General features: G+C 49.7%; 1 protein-coding gene across 1 annotated transcript in view; it reads left to right on the top strand.

The window, feature by feature from the left end:
* LOC140403205 (complement C3-like) overlaps window positions 1-15495 on the top strand; it is a 297922-nt gene that overhangs the window by 105119 nt on the left and 177308 nt on the right. The window lies entirely within an intron of this gene.

The raw sequence follows: 15495 nt of genomic DNA, 5'->3' as shown, positions 1-15495 counted from the left end.
GTCGTGAGGGGTGTCGTTCGTGGCTGTGCAGAGGAACGATCTAATGGAGTAGAGCGCGTCGGGGAGGACCTCCTGCCAGCAGGGAATCTGGAGACTTCTAGACCAAAGGGCAAGAAGAACGGCCTTCCATACCTTTGCGTTCTCCCTCTCCACCTGCCCGTTTCCCTGCGGGTTGTAGCTTGTAGTCCTGCTCGAGGCGATGCCCTTATTGAGCAGGTACTGACGCAGCTCATCGCTCATGAAAGAAGTGCCCCGGTCACTGTGGACGTATGCAGGGAAACCGAACAGGGTGAAAATGCAGTGCAGTGCCTTTATAACAGTGGCCAAAGTCATGTCGGGACATGGGATAGCGAAGGGGAAGCGGGAGTACTCGTCAATGACGGTCAGGAAGTATATATTGCAGTTGGTGGAAGGGAGGGGCCCTTTGAAGTCGATACTGAGGTGCTCAAAGGGCCGGGAGGCCTTTACCAGGTGGGCCTTGTCTGACCGGTAGAAGTACGGTTTGCATTCTGCGCAGACTTGGCAGTCCCTGGTCATGGCCCTGACTTCCTCGGTGGAGTAGGGCAGATTGCGGGCCTTAACAAAGTGGATAAACCGAGTGACCCCCAGGTAACAGAGGTCATTGTGGATAGTCCGAAGCCGGTCATCTTGCGCGCTGGCGCATTTGCCACGGGACAGGGCACCTGAGGGCTCGTTGAGCTCCCCAGGACGATACTTGATATCGTAAGTATAGGTGGCGAGTTTGATCCTCCACCTTAAGATTTTGTCATTTTTAATTTTGCCCCGTTGTGCGTTGTCGAACATAAAGGCTCGTCGGTGACGAGGGTGAACCTCCTACCGGCTAGGTAGTGCCTCCAATGCAGCACAGCTTCCACAATAGCTTGCGCTTCCTTCTCGACCGAGGAGTGTCGAATTTCGGAGGCGTGGAGGGTTCTAGAAAAGAAGGCTACTGGCCTGCCCGCCTGGTTTCGGTCGATTTCGGCGGGAGAATCAGCTGGTGAGTCAGTTTCAGCGGGAGCATTGCGGAAGTGGCTGCTGGGAGGTAAGTCAACCTTTAAAAGCACTTGTCTTTGCAGGGGCAGGCCAGTCGATTTCGGCGGGAGTGGAGCTGGCTGGTTAGTCCAATTTCAGCAGGAGCTGAGAATTTTTCTTTTTTTTTTTAAATTAGTTTTTTAGGCGGGAACAGGAAGTCGACCCGCGGACATCTGGGAAGACCCTCACCAATAAATTCTGGTGGAGAGGAAACCCGAGACACTACACGTGTAGTGTCTCCCACCCGCCCTCCTCCTCTAACCTAATAATAAACCCATTGGTCTGAGGTAAGTACCATATTTTATTATATTATTATTATTTTTTATAAAAATTTAATTTGGTTGTTAGCCAGATCTTCGTAGAAAGTAAGAGGAATGGCAGGGAAGGGAGTGCAATGTTCCTCCTGCAGGATGTTTGAGGTGAGGGATGCAGTTAGTGTCCCTGCTGATTTTACCTGCAGGAAGTGCTGCCATCTCCAGCTCCTCCAAGACCGAGTTAGGGAGCTGGAGTTGGAAGAACTTCGGATCATTCGGGAGGCAGAAGGGGTCATAGATAGCAGCTTCAGGGAATTAGTTACACCAAAGATTGGAGATAGGTGGGTAACTGTAAGAGGGACTGGGAAAAAGCAGTCAGTGCAGGGATCCCCTGCGGTCGTTCCCCTGAGAAACAAGTATACCGCTTTGGATACTTGTGGGGGGGACGACTTACCAGGGGTAAGCCATGGGGTACGGGCCTCTGGCACGGAGTCTGTCCCTGTTGCTCAGAAGGGAAGGGGGGAGAGGAGCAGAGCATTAGTAATTGGGGACTCTATAGTCAGGGGCACAGATAGGAGATTTTGTGGGAGCGTGAGAGACTCACGTTTGGTATGTTGCCTCCCAGGTGCAAGGGTACGTGATGTCTCGGATCGTGTTTTCCGGGTCCTTAGGGGGGAGGGGGAGCAGCCCCAAGTCGTGGTCCACATTGGCACTAACGACATAGGTAGGAAAGGGGACAAGGATGTCAGGCAGGCTTTCAGGGAGCTAGGATGGAAGCTCAGAACTAGAACAAACAGAGTTGTTATCTCTGGGTTGTTGCCCGTGCCACGTGATAGTGAGATGAGGAATAGGGAGAGAGAGCATTTAAACACGTGGCTACAGGGATGGTGCAGGCGGGAGGGATTCAGATTTCTGGATAACTGGGGCTCTTTCTGGGGAAGGTGGGACCTCTACAGACAGAATGGTCTACATCTGAACCTGAGGGGCACAAATATCCTGGAGGGGGAGATTTGTTAGTGCTCTTTGGGGGGGTTTAAACTAATGCAGCAGGGGCATGGGAACCTGGATTGTAGTTTTAGGGTAAGGGAGAATGAGAGTATAGAGGTCAGGAGCACAGATTTGACGTCGCAGGAGGGGGCCAGTGTTCAGGTAGGTGGTTTGAAATGTGTCTACTTCAATGCCAGGAGTATACGAAATAAGGTAGGGGAACTGGCAGCATGGGTTGGTACCTGGGACTTCGATGTTGTGGCCATTTCGGAGACATGGATAGAGCAGGGACAGGAATGGATGTTGCAGGTTCCGGGGTTTAGGTGTTTTAGTAAGCTCAGAGAAGGAGGCAAAAGAGGGGGAGGTGTGGCGCTGCTAGTCAAGAGCAGTATTACGGTGGCGGAGAGGATGCTAGATGGGGACTCTTCTTCCGAGGTAGTATGGGCTGAAGTTAGAAACAGGAAAGGAGAGGTCACCCTGTTGGGAGTTTTTTATAGGCCTCCTAATAGTTCTAGGGATGTAGAGGAAAGGATGGCGAAGATGATTCTGGATATGAGCGAAAGTAACAGGGTAGTTATTATGGGAGACTTTAACTTTCCAAATATTGACTGGAAAAGATATAGTTCGAGTACAATAGATGGGTCGTTTTTTGTACAGTGTGTGCAGGAGGGTTTCCTGAAACAATATGTTGACAGGCCAACAAGAGGCGAGGCCACGTTGGATTTGGTTTTGGGTAATGAACCAGGCCAGGTGTTGGATTTGGAGGTAGGAGAGCACTTTGGGGACAGTGACCACAATTCGGTGACGTTTACGTTAATGATGGAAAGGGATAAGTATACACCGCAGGGCAAGAGTTATAGCTGGGGGAAGGGCAATTATGATGCCATTAGACGTGACTTGGGGGGGATAAGGTGGAGAAGTAGGCTGCAAGTGTTGGGCACACTGGATAAGTGGGGCTTGTTCAAGGATCAGCTACTGCGTGTTCTTGATAAGTATGTACCGGTCAGACAGGGAGGAAGGCGTCGAGCGAGGGAACCGTGGTTTACCAAAGAAGTGGAATCTCTTGTTAAGAGGAAGAAGGAGGCCTATGTGAAGATGAAGTGTGAAGTTTCGGTTGGGGCGATGGATAGTTACAAGGTAGCGAGGAAGGATCTAAAGAGAGAGCTAAGACGAGCAAGGAGGGGACATGAGAAGTATTTGGCAGGAAGGATCAAGGAAAACCCAAAAGCTTTCTATAGGTATGTCAGGAATAAGCGAATGACTAGGGAAAGAGTAGGACCAGTCAAGGTCAGGGATGGGAAATTGTGTGTGGAGTCTGAAGAGATAGGCGAGATACTAAATGAATATTTTTCGTCAGTATTCACTCAGGAAAAAGAAAATGTTGTGGAGGAGAATGCTGAGCCCCAGGCTAATAGAATAGATGGCATTGAGGTAGGTAGGGAAGAGGTGTTGGCAATTCTGGACAGGCTGAAAATAGATAAGTCCCCGGGACCTGATGGGATTTATCCTAGGATTCTCTGGGAGGCCAGGGAAGAGATTGCTGGACCTTTGGCTTTGATTTTTATGTCATCATTGGCTACAGGAATAGTGCCAGAGGACTGGAGGACAGCAAATGTGGTCCCTTTGTTCAAAAAGGGGAGCAGAGACAACCCCGGCAACTATAGACCGGTGAGCCTCACGTCTGTAGTGGGTAAAGTCTTGGAGGGGATTATAAGAGACAAGATTTATAATCATCTAGATAGGAATAATATGATCAGGGATAGTCAGCATGGCTTTGTGAAGGGTAGGTCATGCCTCACAAACCTTATTGAGTTCTTTGAGAAGGTGACTGAACAGGTAGACGAGGGTAGAGCAGTTGATGTGGTGTATATGGATTTCAGCAAAGCGTTTGATAAGGTTCCCCACGGTAGGCTATTGCAAAAAATACGGAGGCTGGGGATTGAGGGTGATTTAGAGATGTGGATCAGAAATTGGCTAGCTGAAAGAAGACAGAGGGTGGTGGTTGATGGGAAATGTTCAGAATGGAGTACAGTCACAAATGGAGTACCACAAGGATCTGTTCTGGGGCCGTTGCTGTTTGTCATTTTTATCAATGACCTAGAGGAAGGCGCAGAAGGGTGGGTGAGTAAATTTGCAGACGATACTAAAGTCGGTGGTGTTGTCGATAGTGTGGAAGGATGTAGCAGGTTACAGAGGGATATAGATAAGCTGCAGAGCTGGGCTGAGAGGTGGCAAATGGAGTTTAATGTAGAGAAGTGTGAGGTGATTCACTTTGGAAGGAATAACAGGAATGCGGAATATTTGGCTAATGGTAAAGTTCTTGAAAGTGTGGATGAGCAGAGGGATCTAGGTGTCCATGTACATAGATCCCTGAAAGTTGCCACCCAGGTTGATAGGGTTGTGAAGAAGACCTATGGAGTGTTGGCCTTTATTGGTAGAGGGATTGAGTTCCGGAGTCGGGAGGTCATGTTGCAGCTGTACAGAACTCTGGTACGGCCGCATTTGGAGTATTGCGTACAGTTCTGGTCACCGCATTATAGGAAGGACGTGGAGGCTTTGGAGCGGGTGCAGAGGAGATTTACCAGGATGTTGCCTGGTATGGAGGGAAAATCTTATGAGGAAAGGCTGATGGACTTGAGGTTGTTTTCGTTGGAGAGAAGAAGGTTAAGAGGAGACTTAATAGAGGCATACAAAATGATCAGGGGGTTGGATAGGGTGGACAGTGAGAGCCTTCTCCCGCGGATGGATATGGCTGGCACGAGGGGACATAACTTTAAACTGAGGGGTAATAGATATAGGACAGAGGTCAGAGGTAGGTTCTTTACGCAAAGAGTAGTGAGGCCGTGGAATGCCCTACCTGCTACAGTAGTGAACTCGCCAACATTGAGGGCATTTAAAAGTTTATTGGATAAGCATATGGATGATAATGGCATAGTGTAGGTTAGATGGCTTTTGTTTCGGTGCAACATCGTGGGCCGAAGGGCCTGTACTGCGCTGTATTGTTCTATGTTCTATGCTCTATGGTTGAGGGTGGTGGCCAGGGCGACAGCTGACGCATCGCTCTCTACCTGGAAGGGGACGGACACGTCCACCATGTGCATTGCGGCCTTAGAGATATCGGCCTTGATGCGGCTGAACGCCAAGCGGGCCTCAGCCGTCAGGGGGGATATAGTGGCTTTGATAAGTGGGCGGGCTTTGGCCGCATAGTTGGGAACCCACTGGGCGTAATAGGAGAATAGCCCCAGGCAGCGTTTGAGCGGCTTGAGGCTGTGGGGAAGGGGAAGTTCCATGAGGGGGTGCATGCAGTCGGTGTTGGGCCCTAGGACCTCGTTTTCCACAACATAGCCGAGGATGGTTAGCCGGGTTGTGCGGAAAACGCACTTCTCCTTGTTATATGTGAAGTTGAGGGATTGGGCGGTCTGCAGGAACCTCTGAAGGTTGGCGTCGTGGCCCTGCTGATCATGGCCGCAAATGGTAACATTGTCCAAGTACGGGTATGTAGCCCGCAGATCGTACTGGTCCATCATTCGGCCCATCGTTCTCTGGAAGACCGAGACCCCATTAGTGACGCTGAAAGGGACCCTGAGGAAGTGGAAGAATCGGCTGGCTGCTTCAAAAGCAGTGTAGTGGTGATCTTCCGGGCAGATCGGGAGCTGGTGGTAGGCAGACTTCAGATCTACCGTGGAGAACACCCGGTACTGTGTGATCTGGTTGACCATCTCTGCTATGCGGAGGAGGGGGTTCGCATCAAGTTGCGTGAACCGGTTTATGGTTTGGCTGTAGTCCACAACCATCCTATTCTTTTCCCCGGTCCTGACAACGACCACTTGTGCCCTCCAGGGGCTGTTGCTGGCCTCGATGACCCCGTCCCTCAAGAGTCGCTGGACCTCCGACTTATTAAAAATCATGTCCTGTGCACTGTACCGCCTGCTGCTGGTGGCGACGGGCTTACAGTCGGGGGTGAGGTTCGCAAAGCGCGACGGGGAGGTGACCTTAAGGGCTGCGAGGCTACATACAGTGAGAGGGGGTAGGGGTCCGCCAAACTTTAGGGTCAGGCTTCGGTGACTGCATTGGAAGTCGAGTCCAAGCAGTAGGGGGGTGCAGAGGTGAGGGTGGACATACAGTTTAAAATGGGCGTACTCAGCGCCCTGTATCGCGAGGTTCGCGACACAGTACCCCCCGGATCTGTACCGAATGGGATACGGAGGCAAGGGAGATTGTCTGGGATAGATGTGGAGGGAGCAGCGCCTTACCGTGTCAGGATGGACGAAGCTCTCTGTGCTCCTGGAGTTGAAAAGGCAGGGGGTCTCGCGCCCATTGACCCGGACGGCCATCATCGAATTCTTCAGATGTTTTGGCCATGACTGGTTGAGGGTGACTGCGCCGAGCTGCGGGTAGCCTGTGTAGTTGGAGGTATCGGGGTCACAAGATGGCGGCCCTCACGAGTCGCACGTGTTGGTTGGTGTTGAAGAGGCAGCCAATATGGCCGCCCCCATAGGTTGCATGTGTCGGGCTGAGTTAAAAATGGCCCCCCCCCACGAGCTGCACGAGGCAGATGACGCGCCTGAAGGGGGCGGTACCGGTAGGCACGCAGCCACATTGCGGGGCCTGTGGGCCTGTGAGTCCGTGGATCGGGCCTGGTAAGCTTTTGACTTCGGGGCTTTGGATCTATATACCGTCCCGGGGGCGGAACCAGAGGCGGAGCCCGCTCGGGTTCCTGTACAATACATGGAAGGAGATCATATTACCATTCCCTGGCCATAGGCCACAGTCCTATACAGACAACTTATATTATGGTGAATACATTCACCACATGCTGGATCTGTATATCCAACTGGTGGCAGCCCTTCTTCATGAAAACACAAAGGGCTGGATTCTCCGTTTCATTGGCTAAGTGCCGGCTCAAACAGAGAATTAGCGGGTGTTTTATGACCCAAAAATCGGCGGCAATCCCTCACTGATTCTGAGACCGGTGAGGGGCTAGCAGCGGTGTCGGGTGAAATTCCCGGCTCCTGCTCCAAAGACGTCCGGAGAATGGCTGGGCCCCTGGCCGCGCATGCGCACGGCTGAAGACCTGCAGCGGTCCTGTTGTATAACATGGTGCCGGCCATGCGCGGACCTGACCCGCCATCTGTGACCTCACAGGCCACCTCCTGGCCACGCCCTGGCCAACCCCCACCAGTACCCCCCACCCTTGAAGAAGCTCCCCCGGCCAGCAACACAGTCCGCAGCCGCCATGCCGACTGTTCCCGACCGCTGAGACCACACATCCCCCGTGCAGTCGGGAACTCGGCCCATCGGGGGAGGAGCATCGCGGGAGGGCCTGCCAATGACGCACAACGCCGTTGCAATGGCGTGCAACGCGATTATGCCACTTCCGAGGCGGCGGAGCATGACTGACCGGTATCGCCCCGGCCCCAATTTAAGCGTCGGAGTGAATGTTCCGCCTGATCGCCGATTATGATATAGACATCGGGAAAACGGAGAATCCCGCCCAAAATCTGTGATAAATGGTTGCCGCTGAGTTTACTTTTCTCATTTTGAGATGCAAGGCATCTGCATTTCCACTGTTCCAGTAATTATGCACTGATCTCATTGGGTCAAACACACTATGGATGGAAACTTTACAGGGACTGAACATAGTTTTTGTAAATTTATCTCCGTTTTCCTGCATCACTTCCTACAGAAATCAGTGATCGACTCATGGTTCTTTGCTTAAATCTTGCGAATAACCAGCGTGCAACAACCATGAGCACCTGTGCTCCAACAATGAAACACCCAAATTCCTAGATTAAATGCCTGACACTCACTAATCTTACAAATCTGATAAGAAACCACAATCAAGGATTGCCAGATATCATCATGTAAACACATGCTGCAGACCAAACTTAAGGGTGGAATTTTTCAGGCGAGAATAGCAGCGTGCAGCACTAATATTAAGGGAGACATTACATTAGCAAGCTTTTCTTGCCATATTGTCCAGCACTTAGAAGAAAAATATCCTGGAGGCGTATCCAATGCCATCATGCTGGCGGGGCAGGCCTGAAGAAGCCAGTGATCGGGGTGTCCTTTTAACCAATCTCCGGTTAAAACAAAAAAAACCCTTACAGACACGGTGACCCTCCCACATGCACTTGGGGACCCCACCACGTATACAAAAACTCTCGCCCCCACAAACGGAGTGAGTGAGAGGAGGGTCTCGAGAGAGAGACATCAGGAGCACCTGGAGGCGGAGGAGAGCCCAGAGACAGATAGTCAGCAGCACTTAGAGGACTGAAGTATGACTTTGAACAAGAATGATGGGAGTTGGGTGAGTGATGAGTTTGGTGAAGAGGGGAAAGAAGTGTCCTTTTGCTTTTTGCCAACATTTTCACCAGTAGGAATTGGTTCTTACTCTATTGCGGGGTAAGAGGCTAGCTGCTTGGTAAGTGTAGAATCCGACGGAGTGAACAGACAGGAACAAATGGTTTGATACAAACAAACACAGATTTATTTCCTTTACAAGTCTTCTCTCCACTTCCAGGGGAAAGCACATCGCCGTTTACCGGGGAAGTTTGTATTGAGGTCACTGGAAAACCATAACCTCCAGGGGGTTGTAACACCCTTCCCCATCACAAGTCCAGAGAAACGTCCATGTCTATTGGCTGTAGCGAGGGGCTCCTGGTATGCTTGAGGGTGCTTGCCACACTGGGGACTGGCGTTTACGCATGGAGCATCTGGATTGGACCAACGTGGCAGGTGCGGATGTGGTAGGCGGCAATCTCCGTCTGTTGTTGGACGTCCCTCTCGGAGTTGTTGCTAACTTTTGGTTGGTTCAATTGGCTCTGTTTTATAACCTTTGCTCTAGAGTCGCCAGGTATCTTTATGATACCGCTACGAGGTTCAAGTTCAAGTAATGAATAACTCAACACACCAATTAGTAAGATTCAAACCAAAGCACATTTATTATACACAGTAAATCGCTACTCATGCATAAACTCTACTTTCTAAGCTATTTCTATCACTAACAGGCCTATACTTAGTTTCGGACTGGCCCGCCAGGTCAGGGGAACAAATGGCCTTTCGTTCGGGTTCTGAGTCTGCGGGATTCAAAAGCTGGTATGGACTGATAGATAGGAGCACCTATCTCGTAGCGAGCATTGACTTGAGACTTGCGTTCTTTGGCGGCAGCTGGACAGGTCACTGTCAAAGGTTGGTTCGCGTCGCTGAGTGACCCTGTCAAGAAGGACGATTTGAACTTGGGGGCTTTACTTTATAGTCCCCAGGGGCTTCCTGCCTTTCGGGGCGGACTCCGTACCTGGTTTCAAGTGATTGCACTACGTTCCAATCACTTCAAGACTGGAGCGGTTCCCTGATCGATGGGCGGTCTTTACGCGTCCGTTAACCTCTTTTGTGTTGGCTCCTGCTGGTGCCGAGGAGTCTGGCTTGGCCTTGTTTATCTCAAATGTTTTGATTGTTTCCCGGGATCGCTCATTAGTATGTAGATGGCCGCTACATTATTGTGCAGATGGTTGCTGGTATCGATGCTGTCTGGGCTTTTGCAGATTCTAATACACAGTAAACTTGCACCTGCTAGTTGTTGCCTGTGTTGGCTGAATTTCCCTTCAGCCTTTGCTGTTCTCCATTTTACGTTGGGAATTGGCCAACCCAGGTGGCTACACTCCCTCCTTGTGATCCTAACGCGAAGCGTGAAGGATCACAACTGCATTGTCTTCATTCCCTGACCCGGCGAGCACTCTTCTATGGCCTCTACACTGACCATAACTATGCAAGAAAATTTTAACTGACAATTCTAAGTGGTGCGATGTCAACACAGGGACATGCATTACAAAATAAGAAAAACGGTACCTCTAACTGTCCTTAATAAACTACACTGACTCAAAACATTCAATCATACTAACTTCCTAAACAATACAAACAAAATCATGGCAGCATTATTCACATTTGACCTGGCTTGGCAGTCAAGCTCAGGATTGTACAATCGCTCATGAAACATTTATTTATTCACAAAAAGGAACGCAAACGAATGTTCTTTATTATAGATCGCGGGGGTCGGGGGTCTGGTCATAACCAAAAATAGGGGATCTTATCCTATATACCGGGCTGCGAGCGCGGTAGGCTCTCCTTCTCCATTTCCTCAGACGAATAGTCTGCACAATGCTGCAGAGTATCGCCAACACTAATAGGGATTCTATTAAGTAGGACAGGGAGTACCAGGTTATAAACCTGTTGCACCAAGATGGTGTGGTGTCGCTTGTGACTGGGCTCTGGGTGCTATGGGGAAGTGAATCATTAACGGCTGGGGGGGGTTGGGGTCAGGGGGTTCGCGTTCGCGCGCAACCAAATGTCCATTAGGGTGATGAGCAACACGGAGAATATCCTCATGGTTCTTCTCTCTTTTCTCTTCTCTTCTCTGGAGCTTCTGGGGTTCTGTGGGATCAAGCATAGTGTTTGTTACTATCTTGGTTTAATATCTCGTATGATATCCTGTCTGTCCTTTAGTGCCAATTACTCCCTTTATAATTGGTCACTATGTGTGACTCCCTCATTTTTCTTTTAAACCGAATATTCCGGACAAGACACACTTAACAAATACTGAAACAGTGCGAGCCGTCTCGCAGGCTGTGCGATTTACCATCCAAATGTTTGAGGATGTAAATAGCATAGGGTTGGCAACCTAGGGGTTACCTGAAAACAAAACAAACCTTTTTGAACAAAAATTGCTGAAATGAGGTGCGTATGGGCCGCGACGAGTAAGATTTGGATGGAATCCCTGGGTAGGAGGGCGACCAATGCCGTGTTTGCTCTGCCCGAGCGTAGCTGACCAGAGGGGGGGTTCCCAGGCAGGGCAGGTCCCAATGCCATTTCTCCACTGCCTGAGCAACCGACAAGAATGGGCAAGAAATGTAGTCATCGTGGGGGGTTGCCATATTGGTTCTTCCTTCGAACCAGAAGGGCAGTTACGAATGGGGGTCTGTGTATCTGTGGACAAACTAGTTCCTCTGACCTAGCATCTGGGACAAACTAGTTTCTCTGACTGCCAGTGGGCGTCAGAAGGGTGGTGGCGTGGGGCCGTGGAAATTTTTTTTCCCGATCTTACAAACAACATATAAACAATACCTTTACAAACAACATAAGCCATGCTGCAGGTTCCATCAGAAAGGACACCGTTTTCTCCCAAGCGGTTCCTTTTTAAAACATCATCTGGACATCTCAGTTATTGGTTGCGAACAGGGTCGCAAAGGGGTTCTCGTTTTGGGAGTCAGACTCAAAGTCGTCATCTTCTACCGGATGCCAAACTCTCGAGTGCATCAGGGCGGGTAGGGCTGCATGGTGTGATTTGGGATCCCTCTCGTCATTCCGGACGAGTCTGTATGAATTTATCTTGGTGCCAAGGGGTGGTGTCTAGTTCTGTGGGGACGGAATCGGGGTTGTCATTGTAGGTCGGTGGTCGGTGGTGGGGTTTATTGAGGAATGTGATGAGGAAGGGATCACTCGAATCGTGGTCGGATTCGCTGGATGTGGGTCCTGTTGCATGGGAATAGTAGGGAGGCGTGCTGTGGCTATTGTCCGAGTCACAGTCGCTGTCGCTGCTGCTGCAGTCTGTGGGCGTTCCGGGGCGGAGTCTAGAGTTCGGGGGTGGAGTCGGGGTTGAATCCGTGGCTGGGCTGGACGTGTTGGGGGAGGGTAGGGTTACGTTGGCTGTGAGCGGGGCGTGGTCTGCTGCGTCGAGCATGACGTGATGTACGTGGTTAGACTGTGTTCCATATGCCTTAAGCTGGTTAATATGGAACTAATATGGAATAATTGGGATACTTTATTTTGTAGACGGAAGGGTTGACTTTGTCCGCAATGGAGTACGGACCCGAATACTTGGGTGACAGGAATGTGCTGGGGTTGTATACGGAGAGCATGACTTGCTGTCCTACATGAACTCAGTCTTATCGAAACAGGCCTTGCCCTGTTTCTTGTGCCCAATTTCACTGCGGCTGCTAGCTGAGCCGTTTTAACATTTTCCACTAATTGTTTGACTGCGTTCTCGTGTGTGAGGGCCGTCACTTCGGGGCTGGTCAAATCTAATCCCAATGAAAATTCTGTGCCTTTCATGGGGCGTCCGGTCATGAGGGTGAGTAGGGTGTAACCTGTGGAAGTTGAAACTATTTCGCAAAAACATCAGCGCAAAAGGGAGGACTGAATCCCAAGTGGTGTTGTTTTGCTGGACCATTTTTCTGAGGGTGGATTTTAGGGTCCGATTCATGCGCTCCACGATACCACTCGACTGAGGGTGGTATGCGATGTGGAATTTTCGGGTAATGCCAAATATCGTGAGGACGTTCTTCATGACACGTCCCGTAAAATGGTAACTTTGGCCAGATTCAATGCTGCGGGGGAGTCCCCATCTCGTAAAGATGTGGTGGGTTAAAATCTTGGCTGTGGTCTTTGCCATGTTTGTTCTGGATGGGAATGCTTCCGCCCATTTTGTAAACGTGTCTATCACCACAAGTACATATTTACAACCATTCCTGCAAGGGGGCAATGGTCCAATATAATCAATCTGGAGGTTAGTCCAGGGGCCATTAACGGGTCGGGTGTGACTAAGCTGAGCTTTTGTGGCATATCTGTCCGGATTGTTCTGGGCACAGATAAGGCAATTCTCAACGTAGTGAGTTACATTGTCTTTTAAACTCGGCCACCAATGACGAATGTGATATAAAATAGTTACTTTAGAGATATTAGTTACTGTAATGTAGAGGTAGGCCAGTCTCATTCTGGTGAGTTCACAGACAAAGGATTTCAGACCGCATGGCAAAGCAAGAAGGAGGTGTGTCTCGCAAAGGAGGAGAAAAGGATGCTGGGTAATAAGGGGGCCAGAGGAGCTTTTGTGTTGGCTCCTGCTGGCGCCGAGGTGTCTGGCTTGGCCTTGTTTATCTCAAATGTTTTGATTGTTCACGGAGATCGCTCATTAGTATGTAGATGGCCGCTACATTATTGTGCAGATGGTTGCTGGTATCGATGCTGTCTGGGCTTTTGCAGATTCTAATACATAGTAAACTTGCACCTGCTAGTTTTTGCCTGTGTTGGCTGAATTTCCCTTCAGCCTTTGCTGTTCTCCATTTTACGTTGGGAATTGGCCAGCCCAGGTGGCTACAGAGTCTGAAAATTATGCATCAGGCATCTCAGCTTCTTGGACTTTGATGGTTGGCAGCGGCGGCAGTGGCAACACTTGAAGAAGTGGGACCGGTGCACCAGGGATAGGTTCCGGCAGTTCTGGGATGCGTCGCCGGACATGGTCCGTGTGGCAATTCCATTCTGCCTTCTGTGCTCACAGAATCAGAGACTGGCCCATTGTGGGCCACGACCATACCCAGTATTCACATGGCATCCGTGCCGAAATTGCAGACGTAAACCTCATCCCGGGGGCGAAAGAACACAGTTGAGCGAGCCTTCCTGCATATGATTTGGACCGGTCCTGGCAGCATCGGACTTATTCGCCAATGTCCAGGATGACCAAATTCTAAGGTGTCCGGAGTGAGTGGCTTGGAGGGGTCAAAATGAGTTAACAGTTTTGAGGAGGAGAGTTGTTTCTTCACTTCAGAATGCTTCCTGTTGTGGCTGTGCCCAATATCAAGGATGGTCCTCCTTCAATAACCGGTAGAGAGAGCCTTACATTAACATGAAGGGGTTCCATTCCCTCAATGTACAGATCCTGTGCTTTCGCAAAAGCACCAATACATCACCATTGGACTTCCTATGAACCTGGGTGGCCGAATGAAAGTGGAAACGGCGGACGATAATCGGGGATTTTGAGTTAAAATGCTTCCCAACCAAGGCCACAGTTCAGCGAAAAACCGAGAATCCGGCGCATCTGAGTGGGTCAGGCTCTTTGTGATCCCTTCGGTAGGCCCACCAAAGGCCGTCAGTAAAGTCACAGTCTGTTGCTCATTTCCGACAATTGCATTTGTCCTGAAAAAGTACTGCATATGTTCAAATTACTGGGTCCAATCGTTGGTACTCACATTGAATGTCCCCAACTTCCCAATATTCGGTCCGCAGAATAGGAGTCTCCAGAGGTTAAATGAGGTGGTTTGGTTATGTACTACGCAGTGCCTGCAGCAATTCCAGTTTAATCTCTTCGCCAGTGAAGAATCCGATGGAGTGAACACACTGGAACGAATGGTTGGATACAAATGAACACAGATTTATTTATTTTACAATTCTACTCTCCACTCCCTGAAGGGTCTCCCTCCTCGACCTGCAACCAGGTGGGGGTTTCTATACTATGAGGCTCCCCCTGTTAAGGGAGAAGCCCTACCCTGTTTACCGCGGATGTTCGTATTCCATGGAGGCCACGGTGAACCGGATGGTGCACACGCCTTGACCTCCGAGAGGGTTGCAGCAGTAAGTATCCGGTGAGTTAGTGTTGAGATCTATTGTATCCGTAATGTTTAAAATACTATATGAACTAGCTGCAGGGTGGATGAGTTGGCTGACCATTGCATCATAGTACATGAAGCCATCCATTTGTGGGAGGAAAAAGGAATGTTTGGTAGTAGGGGACAGAATATTGAGGGGGATTGACATTGTGTGTAGCTCACATGGTGTCAGGGTTCGGGCCATCTGCTCAGGACTGGAGAGGAGCCTGGAGTGGGAAGGGGGAGATTCCAGTTATCGTGTTCCATGTTGGTACCAGGACAAAGAAAGAGGTTCTGCATGTGTTGAAATGAATTGCTGGCCACCAAATGAAGAAGCAGAACCTCAGAGGTGATAATCTCTGGATTGTTAGACGTTTTAGTTGCTGTGAAATGAAGAGTCTAAAGTTCTTTTTCCTTTTCACCAAACACCATTTATTTCACTTCCACAGCCTCTGCACAAAACTCTTAACAACACACCACCTGACAGAGGCCACCTGAAGCCCCTTTACATATCAGTGTCAATTAATGGATGCTTAACATAAATGAGACAACTAATTGCAATGTCTCTTAATCCATTACTTAACATGGATTATTACCTGAGCCATGTGCAAATTGGTAAAAAACAAATAAAATTAGAGAAGTGAATGCAAGGCTCAAAGATTGATGTGGTAGAAGTGGGTTCCACTTTGTAGGGTAATGGCATTTGTTCTGGGGGAAGGGTGGGCTGTACTATTGGGATGGTTTACATCTGAACTGTGTTGAGAGACCAATGTTCTAGTGAGCTATATAACTAGAGAGGGAGGAATTTA

This window comes from Scyliorhinus torazame, chromosome 27, assembly GCF_047496885.1.
Source record: "Scyliorhinus torazame isolate Kashiwa2021f chromosome 27, sScyTor2.1, whole genome shotgun sequence".
Classification (NCBI taxonomy): domain Eukaryota; kingdom Metazoa; phylum Chordata; class Chondrichthyes; order Carcharhiniformes; family Scyliorhinidae; genus Scyliorhinus; species Scyliorhinus torazame.
Note: the sequence above shows the minus strand (reverse complement) of the source record. Positions and strands in the feature narration are given on the sequence as shown.